The following is a 14,054-nucleotide window of genomic DNA, read 5'->3' as shown; positions in this document are numbered from 1 at the left end:
CATAAACAATACACATTTATTAAGACTGAAAACACTGCACCTTAATTGATCAATGGCAATATTGCCTGAATTCTCCTTATAATCTTTGTCATTAGGGTCTTAGTGTACAAACAAACATACTCATTCAGTTCGTTATGGAAAGTGGGATAATCCACAAGTTGTACGTAAATATGCACTTATTTCCAAATCCAAAGTCTGATATTTACTAACTTATATCTGGATAAAGAATTATACCTATGCCTATAAACTAAGTCCATATTATTCCACATGCCATACTTAATATGAAGCGATTAGAGTATTTGTGAAAAAAATATATTGTACTGTATATTAAAAATGCCTCTCGGTTCCCTTTCCACAAGCCAGCAGTTTAACCTGATTAAAGAAAGTACTGTGTCAAACATCACTGTATATAAAAACACTGGGTACATGGAGGTAGGTTGTATTTCATAAATTCTGTATCACAGAAGTGGCACAAAAAGAGAGAATCATTTCACTGAAGAATGAGACAATCTTGAGAAATTTACCATTTCTCAAGAATGATAAACTGAACACATTGACTCCAGGCTGAGGGACTGATTACTTTAAACTCCTCATCTTCCACCATTCTTCTCTGTATTGGACTATACTATTTTTTAGCTAACATACGTGTAAATTTTACCTTATTCCTAGTAATGACCCTCGTATTGTAGATAGTCTTAATGACCTTGGTGTAGTAGATAGTCTTTTTAGTATGATAATAAGATGTTATCTTCATTGTAGAATAATAAGAAAATATTATAACCTTTATATTATAATAATAAGGTAAAAGGACCCCAATGGAAATAAGTCACTCTGTCTGACTTTTTTGGGGTTATCCTAGGTTCTCTACACATATGCTACTATGTATGATAATTCTATGTAACTGTATTTGTGTATACCTGAATAAACTTACTTACTAGAAGAAGCCACTGACTGACAAAACATTTCCACAATAGATTCAGAAATGTTGCACAAGTGTCTCATTCTTCAAATTGTTGGTTTTCTAAACCATTTATTATCACAAACATTTCATTTCCTTTTTCAAATATGTCTTCTTGATCTCAACAGCCATTATTGTTTTCATGGTTAGGGAAGCTGACTCTCATTCAAAATTACACTTTAATAGAAAGCTAACTAAGTTTAAGCATAAGGTGAGCAACTATTTGTGTGTGACAGTCCAAAACCTTTATACCAGTACAGGTTTCACCTTGATTTATGCAGATTCGTTTTTTGTTATTTTGTACAAGTACAGACATGTTAATATTGACATTTATTGAAGGAGGCATTATGCTACTTGTGACTTCAGTCCTAATTGAAAAGGCCACCAGTGGCAAAATACCTCCTTCAATGTCTTAATTATATATGCATATGTCTTATTTTCACATTATGTGAATTTGGTATTATGCGATGTCCTTGGGAAAATTGCCAAAAACCAAACATTTCTGCCACTTGAGGCCTATTTCAAACCAATTCCAGTCTGAAACCAACTAAAATCATCTTCATTTTACTAGTATGTCTTCCTTTCTGTCATATGATATCAAGAACCAGCCAGTAAAACCATGAAACTACCCTGTGTCTAGGCCAAAATTTACCAATCATAGCATAATTGAGGGCACAGTGATTAAGACAGATGTAAGTGAGAGAGTGAAAGGGTTAATCCTATACCTCTCCTCAACACTCCATCATTAACTTCTTTTATAACCTCATCTATGGAAAAAATACATTAAACAACTATGGGAACACCAAAAATTCCTGTCTATGGCCTACCTTTTCTGAAAAAAATTATCCTCTCTCTCCTATATACCCTAACTTAAGCCTCACTATTGGCATTTATTATGGTTCAGTATTATCATTATTATTATTATTTTCACAAAAAAAAAACACTAAACTTGTAAAGTTTATTCACCACTAAAATGACACAGAGCAGCTGATGAGTGAAAATTAATTGTCATATTTTATTTTAATATTTTAACGTAAGCCAGCTGACTTATTTCCCAAAAAGAAGGCCAATGTGATCAGCATGACACTTTCAGAAAGAGCTAAACATTCTTCTCCAGAAAGCATACACTAAGAGTGTCTGTTTTCAAAATATGAAATGTATTCTTATAATATCTATATCCTTATGTGGAAAGGTTTACTTAATAACCTTATATTAATAACCAAATACACACACATACACACAAAATATCATACAAATATGGAAATAAGTTAAGTAAAATTATTTCTTTTAATGATATATACTGCAGAAAAAATAACCATTCACACAGGAAATTTAATAGTATGGCAGTCAAGATCAGATATGAGAAATTACTATGTATCTGTTATCAGCAGTTTGCTCTTCATAAACATAGCCAAAGCTGAAATACAGTCATTCTTACAAATTCACAGGGAAGGGGCAGTTCATTCCTGAAGGTCTCATAAAAATAAAAATAAAATCATGACTAATACTAAAACAGAGTGAACCCTCTCATTAATGGACTAATAGGGAGGACAGGGTGTATGAAACTTCCCAATTATGAAATTAACTTTACTTATGAATGGTTGTCTTCTGAACTAGTGGACTTTCCACTTATGCAGACAACCAGACACTAAGAATACTGGTATTGTAACCTGTAGTACTACAGTACAGTACTGTACTATATAATAATTTTACAGTACAGGTACAACATTGATTTTCTAGCACCCTTGGTTCCTAGGCCTTGTTGAAATATCAATTTTGCCAGACCAACAGAGGTCACATAATAATAATTCAACAATACACCTCTGACCCACCATGGTCTGATAGAAACTTAAATTAAATATAACTACAAATTTGCATATAGTCGGACTTGAGTCCTGGAAATGGGAAGTACAATGCCTGCACTTTAACCCTTTGACTGTTTCAGGGCCCTCTCTGAAACTGTCATTCTATGTCGCCAAATATTCGAAAAAAAAAAAATTATTTTTTCTTATGAAAATGTTAGGAATATTTTTACTAGTGTTTTAAGCCTAAAAAAAAATTTTTGCCATCAGTACTTACCGAGATATAGAGCCGCAAAGTTTGCAGAAATTGACGTGCGTACGGCAACAGCAGCGACTGCCGCCCACCCGGTATTCTTTTATTTACTCTAATTCAAAGGTTTCTTGCATTTTTCAATATTTTTCTTTTCCAGGTAACTTATGTGGCCTGTGAGACCAATGTAAGGTGCATTGTTCAAATATACACTCATTATTTACAACACAATAACAGAACAAACTTTATCACTATTAGTTTGTGTATACACTTTGTTTACACAAACAAACAATACAAAACAATGTTTATTACTATTGTTCCATAATATATATACATATGTACAGTCACTAAACACGTTCCTAGAACTGCTGCAGCTTGTGGAACTCTTTGAAACATGGGTATATGCAGAGGGGCACTTCACACTCCTCACACATAAAACGAGTGTCTCTGCGTGTTTGTGGGCGTTTTGTGGTATGCATACATACATAACACCTCTTCTGAGCATTTTTCTTGGCAGTAGTAGGAGGCAGTTGTATGGGGTAGTGATCACCAGGCCTCATACGAGATGACGTCTGTGGGCGCTGGTCTATTGCAGGAGTTGCGCCTTTGTACTTTGCAATTATTTGTCTGATTACTGACAGGCAAAATTCACCATATTTTGGTGTTTTGTTGGTCTTCAACTTGTATATGTTATAAGCATTTAGCATAGAGATATCAACAAGATGGAAAAAAAGTTTGATATACCACTTATAACTCTTGCGTACACAGTCTGCAAACCCAATCTGCATGTCACATTTGTCCACTAAGCGCATATTGAGGTTGTAGTCCATGAACCTTTTTTTGGGTTTAAAAGGGCGGGTTCCCCCCTTGGGGGCACTCCTTTTGGGGTCCGCCCCAAGTGACATCCGTTTTTCATGCCCCGAAATGCCATGATGTCGGCCGGCAAAGGGCACTCCCCTGGGGTGCCCCGGCCGAACCCGGCCTATGTTTACGATTCGACGCACTGTCCCACACGCCCGTCCCAAATTCACTGAAAAAATCCGATAAGGGGTTCCGGGTTTATAAAAAATTTTGCCCCCCTTTCCAAAAATAAGGGGTTTCCCTCATTGTTAACCAATCACCAAGTCCCAATAACCCTGGTATCTCAAAATATTTCTCCAGGACACAAAAAATCTAAAAAAAGACCACTTCTGCAAAACACACAGGGACAAAAAAGCTTTATACCGCCCCTTTTCCTTTTTCCCTTTGGGATATATTGCTTAATAGAAATCTTCCTTTTTAATAAAATCGGACTCATCAATAAAAACTTCCCCGAAGGGAAAAAAAACATGCAACACTTTTTTTTAGGGTACATAAAACATTTCTTATCTTATATAACCTGTCGCTTTTGTCAGGCCTGGTTTTGTCTGAAAAAAATGTAACATCGCCCCCAGTATCAAAGGGAAAAGGTTGACACCTATAATGTCACTAAAACCTGGGTTGAAAACAGGCGATCTTTTTGTCCAGTATTTGGGGACAGTGTGCTTATAAAACATGTGGCATAAGCATTATTGTGGAAAAAAAAAATTTTTCTCTCCACAATTTTCTCCCTTTCCCTTGTGAATGATTTTGGTAGAAAATTTATTTGCCATGGTGTATTCACAGTATGTATTTGTTTCCCCGACAATGATGTCCATTGGGGTTCACCAAAAATAACTCAAAGCAGTCCAGTTCACTGGCATTGTTCCAAAATGGGCAAGATGGCCTTTTTCCACTTTGTGTTTCATCAAAGTCATGGGGACTGGGGAAAAAACCCCGGCCCCCGTCCGCCCAAACCCAGATGTTCTGCGGTTGGGGGTTATATTGCCGTGGGTTTTGGCTTTCAGGTTGTGGTGGGGGCAGGTTGTGGCAGTGTGGGGGAGGGGGAGGCTGGTTGTTCTGCTAAGTCAGCCCCGGGGTAAAAAAGCGGGGCCCGGTGATGGTGCCAAGGGCCCCGGGACCCCCCTATCACCACCACCGCCTCCCCCCCTCACTGTCCCCTTCATACCATCGTTAAATATCGCCCCCTTCACTATCAGGTCGGGGTGTTGGGCCAGGATGTCTCCCCGAAATTTCTCCTTCCCCTTGGAACAACATATGAAACACTACCAGACCGCATGCTCGTCGTAAATACCGGCGCTTCACTGGGGTATTCACCCTTCCCAGAACTGCTTTCAATGACCTTGAAATACCATCACCATCAATATCCCCATCACTGCTATCATCGGGGTGTTGACCCCAAAAACAGTTTCTTGGGCCCTGGTACAGGCGAACGGGAACGCGAACAAGCCGCACAGCCCCAAAGAGGCCAAAGGGTTTTGGGGTCATCTTTTTTTCCTCATTTAGTTACCCGGGGCATTTTTTTGGGAACACTCACTTAAAAACCCTTTAATTCACGGGGTCACTGACACTTTCATCGTTTGTTAGAGTATCATTTGGGGAAAACAAAAGACCTAATCCGCCGGGGAGTGAGGAATTTTCTTCAGAGGAAAGGGAAAGGGGACTGACAACACATCCCTCCCAAAAATGAAACCGGTTTAGGTCCCAGATTTTTTTAAAGGGTGCACACCGACCACGGGAGACCCATTCTCTCCCGTGGGGGGCCTACCGGGCCCTTTGGGGGCCCCCGGGATTGAAGCCGTTTGGGAATTTGTGCGAAACACCCCGAAAACTTAAGAGGGAATTTAACGCCGGAAACAGTCAAAGGGGAAAGGGGGGGTTTAAAAGGGAGTTTGGAGGGATGTTTGTGTATTTTTGTATGGGGTTTTTTTTCCCTGAACTGTTGTATTCTGAGCACCTCTGAAAAAACGGGAAAAAAAGGAGGTGGTAAAGTGTTAAATGATGATGAAAGTTTTTTTTTGGGGATTTTTTTTTTTGTCATTTGCCCGGGGGAGAGGGGCCAATTTGTTAAAAAAAAAAAAAAACTAAAAAATAAAACAAGTTTATTAATTCTTCTTCTTTCAAAAAACCGCCATATCCCCCCGGGTGGGGGTGGTCCAAAAAAGAAAAAAAAAAGTTTTTTTTTAAATTTAGTAATTTATACAGGAGAACGGGTTACCCCCCGGCTTTTTAGCACCTTTACAACACGCATGGCTTCAGAGGAAGAATTCTGTTCCATTTCCCCAGGGGAGATAAGAGGAAATAAACAAAAAACAAGAACTAAAAAAAGAAAATGGGCAGAAACCCAGAGGGGTGTGTATATATATATTTTGTAATGTATGTGTAGGGGATCAAATGAAAGAAAATTTAGCAAGACATACCTGAAATCTTGCATGTTTATGAGACAGAAAAAGGACACCAGCAATCCTACCATCAAAAACACCATGATTTTCGTTTTACACTCATTTGGCAGGACGAAAGACCCATGGGCAGTTGTTGTCTACCAACCTACTATTTTGGGGAAGTTATTAATTACTGTATTTAAAAAAATGTTGGGACTACTATTTCCAAAGGGGAAAAATTTTAAAATTTTTACTGAACTGAAAAACTAATTACAAATATTAAGTTGAGGATTGTCTTTTTCCCATAATTGAATGTTTCATAATGGATCTGTGATGTTACGGGGAGGACATCTGGGGTACTTGAAGATGAAGCTACAGAATTTTCAGAAAGGCCTGTTTTGAAAAATTTTCTGTTTGGGATTATTTTTTTTAAATATTTCACCCAAGTGAATTTTTCCATGTGCAAAGATCTGTCCCTTTTAATTTTCCATGCATCAAATAAAAATTCATGAGCTTTTTGTTCTACCACAAAGGAACATTGTTCTAGCCCTTTTTGATTAATTCCCCTGAAATTTTCAATTAACTTGTAAACAGCCAGGTACGGGACAAGTTAATAAGGGGCTATTAACCCTAGTCATAACTGGGGTTGTTAGAAAAAACACTCAAGTACAAAATCAAAGGATAGCTACCAACAACTGCAGTGAAAATAAAAAGAAAGGAGAACACACTACTCACCATTCAAGGCCACCCATTAAATTACTTTTGAAAAAAAAAAGAATCCTAATTTTGTCCAGACTAAAAGAGGTCCCGGCCAGCCAAGGGCGGGAAAAATTTGGGGCTTTTACCTGCATTTTTAAAAATTTTTAAGGGTAATTTTATTTTACATTTTCATGGGGGAAAAGATATTTAAACTACAGGATTGAAGGGTGACTCAAAACTTTTAAACCTTTATTCTGAGTCAAGAGGAGCTGAAAATTCCACAGCATCTGCACTAAACTTAGACTTTTTGAAAGTTTGTTTTTGTTCCGGATATCAGACACTGGTTCAACACAATATTCTCAAAACTTGTGCCACTGAGATGCCAAACTCAATCTTCTTAATTAGTTTTTTTTCACGATCACTGAGAGCCACACATTTCCCTTGACACCACCACTTGCTCTAGAAGCCATTGTTAATTGTATTTTACTTATTATGCTAATGAAGTCACACAATGTTCTACATCCAGTAAAAAATTTGACTGAATAACAGGTGTTTGCATGACTGAGCACAAATAAAAACTGGACGGGTGGCCTTTTTGACTCAGGGGAAAAATAAAAAAAGACAGGTCCTGTATTTGGGCACTCTGGCCCATACCAGAAAACGCGGAATCATTGGGCTTGATCCAATAGTTCAGAAGATAACTTTACACTATTGCTATGGCCAAAACCGGGAAATTTCAGACTTTTGCCCATTTTGTCCAAAAAACTACAGTTTGTCCGGGCCCGTTTTCTTTTTCTGGGAAAATGCTAAAACCATTAATGGGGGTTTTACTGTAATATGTATCACTGTATCATGACTAATCTAGTTAATAAAAATCAAAAAATAATGAAAAAAAAAAAAGAAATTTGAGCCAGAAAACTGTTGATAATCAAATCAATTTGCTGGGTGCCAATTAAAAAAAACCTTTATAACTGAAACATGCAAATATGGAAACCTGCAAATCTGTAGGGGTGATTTAGATGAAATCATCTTTTTTGATGATAATGGTAAAAACACCTTTGGAAACACTAGGGCATTTTTTAGAAAAACAAGGGCTTGGGACCTTGGGAAATCATCAAGGTCCCAGGACTGGGAAAAGTTTTTTAAAGAATATGTCCGTGTTTACTTTTACGGTTTTTCTAAACCAACCTTGGGGACATTTTTTCCAAGGTTCATACCATGATAATGAGAACAAAAATTATGCCCATAAACATTAAAATCTAACTGCAAATGTGAATAGGCATAATTTTTTATAAAAACAAACTTAATGAAAGATTCTTGAGAGAGAAATAATTTGGGACTTTGTAATATGAGGTCTTATATGGTTCTCAACATTTATGTTAATTTTTCATAAAAGAGTCCATATTTATTTTTTATGTTCATAAGAACTTTAAAAAAACTGGGAAACCCCACTTTTGGGACACATATGAGTACAGGTACCCCAAAATTTCAAAAGCTAAAAACATGCCAAAAAAAAACAAAAAATTTTTTTGTAGTCAGCACCAACAATAGCTTTATTTACCCGGGTGTTTTGGGCAGGAGTTCTGAGGGCCCCCTACAACCCCCTTCAGTTATAAGAAAATTGCCTTTTAGTCTGACTCCTTCCCCAGGTAACGGGGGGGGACATTCACATTGTTTCCACTTATTTTATAAAATTAGAAAAAAGAATATGTTAAATCTGCTTTAAAAGAAGAATATGGGAGGGTTTCAAAAAAATAACTATACCAACTCAGATGATGGGGGAAAATCGGTTAGAAAATGAGAATTTTTCTTTAAACCCGAGAGGGGTTTTTGGGAGATCAGATGAATGAGGTTCAATCTTATCATTGTGATATATTAGCATTAAGGGGGAAAATGTAAAATGAAGATGATGAATTAGAAAGATAGTGTATAATGAATTTAAGGTAAATTAGAATTTTCTACGAAAAAAAAACCAATATGGGACAGTAATAAAATCTTTTTTTCAGAATCTATCAAAAGAACTTGTCATCAGCAAAGAGCAAATGTCGAAGTCCCACTTCAAACTAATTTTTTTCCTTTAATCCCCCAAAACCATGGTGACATCACATAACCTTCCCCCTTTTCCCATATACCCCCGGGGCATGGCTACCTGCATAAAGACTCCCAAAGGGTTTTTAGAAACTTACCACCAATTTGTTTTCCCTACATCTGCACTATTCGCAAATTTTTCTTCTATCCATTTAATTACTATATGTTTTTCTAAAAAACCCCCAAAAAGCAAAAAAAATGATCCTCACCTTTTTCTTAAACACTATTTTACCAATGTGCTTCAAAAAACTTTGGTCTAACACTTTGGGAAAACAGATAAAAACTGGAAATTAAGACGAATTATTTGTGTCTTCCTACTAGTTTTCTAGCAAAATGGATTGGATGATCTGGCTACAGGAATAATGCTTCCCAGAAACATAACAGATACAGCATTAGTGGATATCCAGGCAAGTGAAGTCAGTCACAATCTTTGCTGCACAGATACATACCTTATTCTTCTATTAACCCTTAACTGTCCAACGTAGATCTACGCCCACGGCAGGGGGCTCCGACGAGATCTACTTTTTTACATGCTTTCAAATGGGGAAAATCAAGGTCAGAGCGCTATGCACGTGAACGTAGATCTACGCTTTGGACAGTTTAAGGTTAATATCAGTTAAACTCATCAAAACAGGGAGTTGGAAGAGGAAACATTTCATCAAGTATATAAACAGAAAGAAAATTAAGAATACCATACCAGGTTCAACAGTAATTATACAGCCAGTTCTAATGGACGATTTCTTGGTACTAGAGGTGTGTGTGAACGTCCATCCTAAGAAAATGACTCACATGGTGAGGGCAAATCCATATGCAGCCTAAAAGACAAGTTACACAGTACTTGAAAATAGTGCTACAAGGAAATTTATTAGAATATTCATTTTCATTATAAAAGAAAGAAAAATGAAGCAATAAGCTGCATACAGGCATACCTCATAAATACAGAGCTCATTTTAGAGTATTTCGCTAATACAGAACTCTACAATTATATTCAGGTTTATTATTTTTTGGGGGTGACACACACATCAGCTGACCCGTGCTGTCTATTTACAGCATTTGTGCAATGAGTGTTTCAGTGTCATATTCTGGCAATTTTCAAAGTTTTTACTTGTCTTATTGTTATTATTGTAAATTAATTACAGTAAAAAGGACCCTAAGGTTAATTCTGTTGAAAGAGAGTTGCAGCTCCTCAAATCAAAAGCTAGAAATGATCAAGCTAGTAAGAAAGGCATGTGGAACACCAAGAAGACATTAGAAGATCAAACCAGGTCCACTATTCCCTTCAGCCTTCCTCTGATAATTCTAAAATGTTCATCAGTCACCATAAGCAAAGGATGAAAATTTTTTAAGGAAAGCAATAACAGTGTGCTATTATTTTTAGTTTTTCATCTCTTTTAGGCCTAGTGATATTGCACAATTATTAAATCATAGTGTAAACATGTTTTTAGGTTTTAATATGCACTGGCAAGTGAAGAAAAGCTGATTCACTTTACGGTGATATTCGTTTTTGGCAGTGGTTTCAACTAAACCCGCTGCATTAGTGAGGCATTCCTGTATGTGGAATTATCATTGAAATACTGTGCTCTAATCTTTATTTAATTTTTCCCATATTCAAGCTTATTTTCTGTATTTTTTAATAAATATCATCATCTAACAAAGTTATATCATAATTTCTAAGTTATATTCATGGCACATACATAATACTCACTCGCATTAGCTGCCCTTCAGTGAAATTTAGTGGTAATATACAGAGTTCCTGTAGTACTTTACCAAGTCTGGTACACATTGCAGAAAATAATTGATCTAGAGTAGGATGATGTCTGCAGGCAGTTATGACAGCCTCTTGTACCCTCATGTACTGCCTCATAAACATCTCGCTGGGCTGATGTGAATTTCCACTAACAGGCCAGAGTGCGAGTAACATCACCACTGTAACCCCTAAACTCACTTCCTGTACCAAAAATGCATAATTTCAAGTATGTACATAATAAGTGCTATATATTTAACTGATTATAATGGTACAAGAGAATTTAATGAAAAAAAAAAAATGGCTCATGAACAAATTTAAAAACTGTTTATTATTACTAACCAGCATCCATTAAAACCATCTCTCCTGGATTAATAACCTGATTGTTATTAATGTAATGAATTATATTTCCCCTGGGCCCACCAGCTACCACAGGAGGATAAGCCAAGTAATCTGCACCTCTCATCCTGCTCTGATAGTCTACACAGCAAATAAGGTGTTCCATCACTGGGGCCTTGTAGCTCGCATGGTGGCAGCTATAGATTCTCCACTTATTCTACATGTTTTTCTCATTAATTCTATTTCTGCAGGAGACTTGATTACTCAAGAGCATGTATGTGAAATTTTGGTGATTCCATCCTCCTGGCGCCTCCAAGCAGCCATCCTTGTAACTGCCGTGAATCCCTGGATTAGGTGAACACTGTGAGTGATACCATAGAGTAGGGAGTTTAGATCTGACTCTAGTTGGCCAAGGTAATGTGTAAGCTCACTAAGGGTAGTCCAGCATCTACACCCAAACACCTGAGGCATCTGAAGGTCTGGTGCGAGGCCATCCCATAGTTCTTGACAAGGGTCATGATGCGGGATGAACATCACAGACTTGTGTACTGGGGCTCTCTTGCCTGGCAGTGTGTGTAGGACAAGAATACAATCAGGCTCCAAGCATCCAGACATATAAAGCATATCAGTATCCTGGAATATAATACAATATATTTATATTATCAATCAGATCAATATGAATACCATAATTGATTTCTGTAAACTATTCGGTTAAAAGAATATCAAATAATTTTTTTGTAGAGTGAAAAATCTTTTTCAGGAAAGAAAATTTAAATCTTGGTACAAACAATAATGAAGAAAATGAAAATGAACATCCATAAAAACTGTATGGGATAAATAAATCACAATTTCAACTGGTGCATTAGTGCATTTAGTTATACAGTGGCCCCGCCTTATGATGGCATCGCTGCACGTTAAACCCCCATACGATACATTTGAACATAAAAATTTTGCCTTGCCTCACGCGATTCGTCCGGGACGCCCCAAACATGTGGCCTCAGCGCCAGTGTTTACAAGCCAGCCAGTGCGGTCACAACCACGCATACATTCAGTATATTTCGCCTTGTCCAGTGTTTTTGTGCTTGTAACTGCAAAATAAGTCACCATGGGTCATAAGAATGCTTCTAGTGCCAACCCTGAGGTAAAAGGGTGAGAATTAGTATGGAAATTAAGAAAGGTTTTGAAGGGTTTGGGCTAACTCTGAAAGCCTATGCCAGTTGTGGAATCCATGTGCCTACTTCAGAGATTAAGAAATGTGTGCAAAGTAGGTTGAACTGCAAACCTTTATTGATGAAGAGCACCCTAACACAGCTATTGCAAGCCGTGCTGGTGACTATTACAATGACAATGTTGTGGCCCATTTTAGTCAAATCTTAAAGGAACAGGAGGTACAGACCTCTATGGACAGATTTGTTGTGAGGCAGAGGTCCAGTGACTCTCAAGCTGGTCCTAGTGGCATTAAAAGAAGAAGGAAAGTAACCTGAAAAGGATCTACCTCAAGTCCTAATGGAAGGATTCTTCTAAACAATAACTTCCACACTCTCCTCCTCCCATCCCATCAATCATCAGATCTTCAATAAAGGTAAGTGTCATGTATTCTATTCTTAGTAGAGCAGCAATTGTGCATGTCTTCTTCAGTTTGTGTTATTAAAATTAATATTTCATTTGGGAAAAATTTTTTCATACTTTGAGGTGTCTTGACGGATTAATTTGATTTCCATTATTTCTTATGGGGAAAATTAATTCGCCTTTATGATAATTTCTGCCACGATGAGCTCTCAGGAACGGATTAATATAAATGGGGTCCACTGTATGTTTAAATTAATATTTTGAGCTTTGTCCCCAAACATTATGAAAATGTCTTAGCAACATCAAGGAGTTTGTTAGTTGTAATCAAAATACCATACAATGGGGCATTTGTGACATGAGGGTAATTCCACCACCACCACCTACAAGTTCCCATTATCTGTGTAGTATCCAAAATATGCACAGTAAACATTCATAATTCAAGGGCTTATGTTCCTGAAAACTGCAATACCAATAATTTTCACAACTTATGGAGTGAAAAGGTATGGGAAAAATAGGTTGCATTCCTCACACTTCAAAAAAAAAAAAAAAAATCAAACCAATCTTCTTTTCTATCAAAGTCTTCATAACAATAACACTTTACTACTTAATTTTTATTGATGAGGATGCTCTGTGAAATACCTGAATTCTAGTGAGGTTCAGACAGTGAGGAGGAAGAGCACATGAAGCTTAAAATGGTTACATAAATACTGTATATGTAGTATTTGCTACTTACCCCCAAGTCAGGTTGGGGATGGTTAACATGCTGGAGTGATTGGAAAAGGCAGCGTAGTCTTACCAGGTTGAGGTTCATGGGCTGATGTGATGCTGAAAGTTGGGATCTTTGAATCTGATGCAGCTTTATTAGCTGATTGTTGCAGTGAAGTGAGCAGGTATTCATCATATGCCACGTTTTTATTTTATCCTGCAGTACTTTATAAAGCCCTGTGTGCATTCTAAACCTGTTAAGCAATCTAGAACTAAATATGCACTTGTTTTTGGGCTGTCCTTCCTCTTCACACACTTTTATAGTATGGTAAGGCTTTTTTCCTAATAAAGCCATCAAGTGGAACACTTTGACAATTTCAAAACTGGTATGAGTCAGAAAATCTTGTAAAGAATATGCTCATTGATTCAGGTTCTATTTTTTTTTAGCTTTAGAATATTTACTTTATTTTTTTCTTAATTCTAACTATAGATTCACTACAAATCTTATGATTCAAGCATTGATCCTGATACCAACCTCTTATTTAATGACTTAAATGATTCAAACAGTTACTGTAATTACTACACAGCAGAACAATCAAGGCACTTCTCAGAGCCAACAAAACATAATATCTTTAACTACAATATCAGATTTTCAAGCAAA

The 14,054-nt window shown here is 36.9% G+C and overlaps 1 protein-coding gene and 1 pseudogene across 1 annotated transcript in view; both read right to left on the bottom strand.

The window, feature by feature from the left end:
* The window catches only part of LOC128686058 (SRRM2 protein homolog rsr-2), a 350,784-nt gene that overhangs the window by 311,790 nt on the left and 24,940 nt on the right, over nucleotides 1-14,054 (bottom strand). The gene's annotated exons all lie outside the window — the stretch shown is intronic.
* On the bottom strand, nucleotides 8,444-13,586 carry LOC138852885 (xaa-Pro aminopeptidase 3-like; annotated as a pseudogene).

The sequence above is a fragment of the Cherax quadricarinatus genome, chromosome 1, assembly GCF_038502225.1.
Source record: "Cherax quadricarinatus isolate ZL_2023a chromosome 1, ASM3850222v1, whole genome shotgun sequence".
NCBI lineage: Eukaryota > Metazoa > Arthropoda > Malacostraca > Decapoda > Parastacidae > Cherax > Cherax quadricarinatus.
The sequence above is the reverse complement of the archived record's forward strand: the minus strand, read 5'-3'. Positions and strand labels throughout refer to the sequence as shown.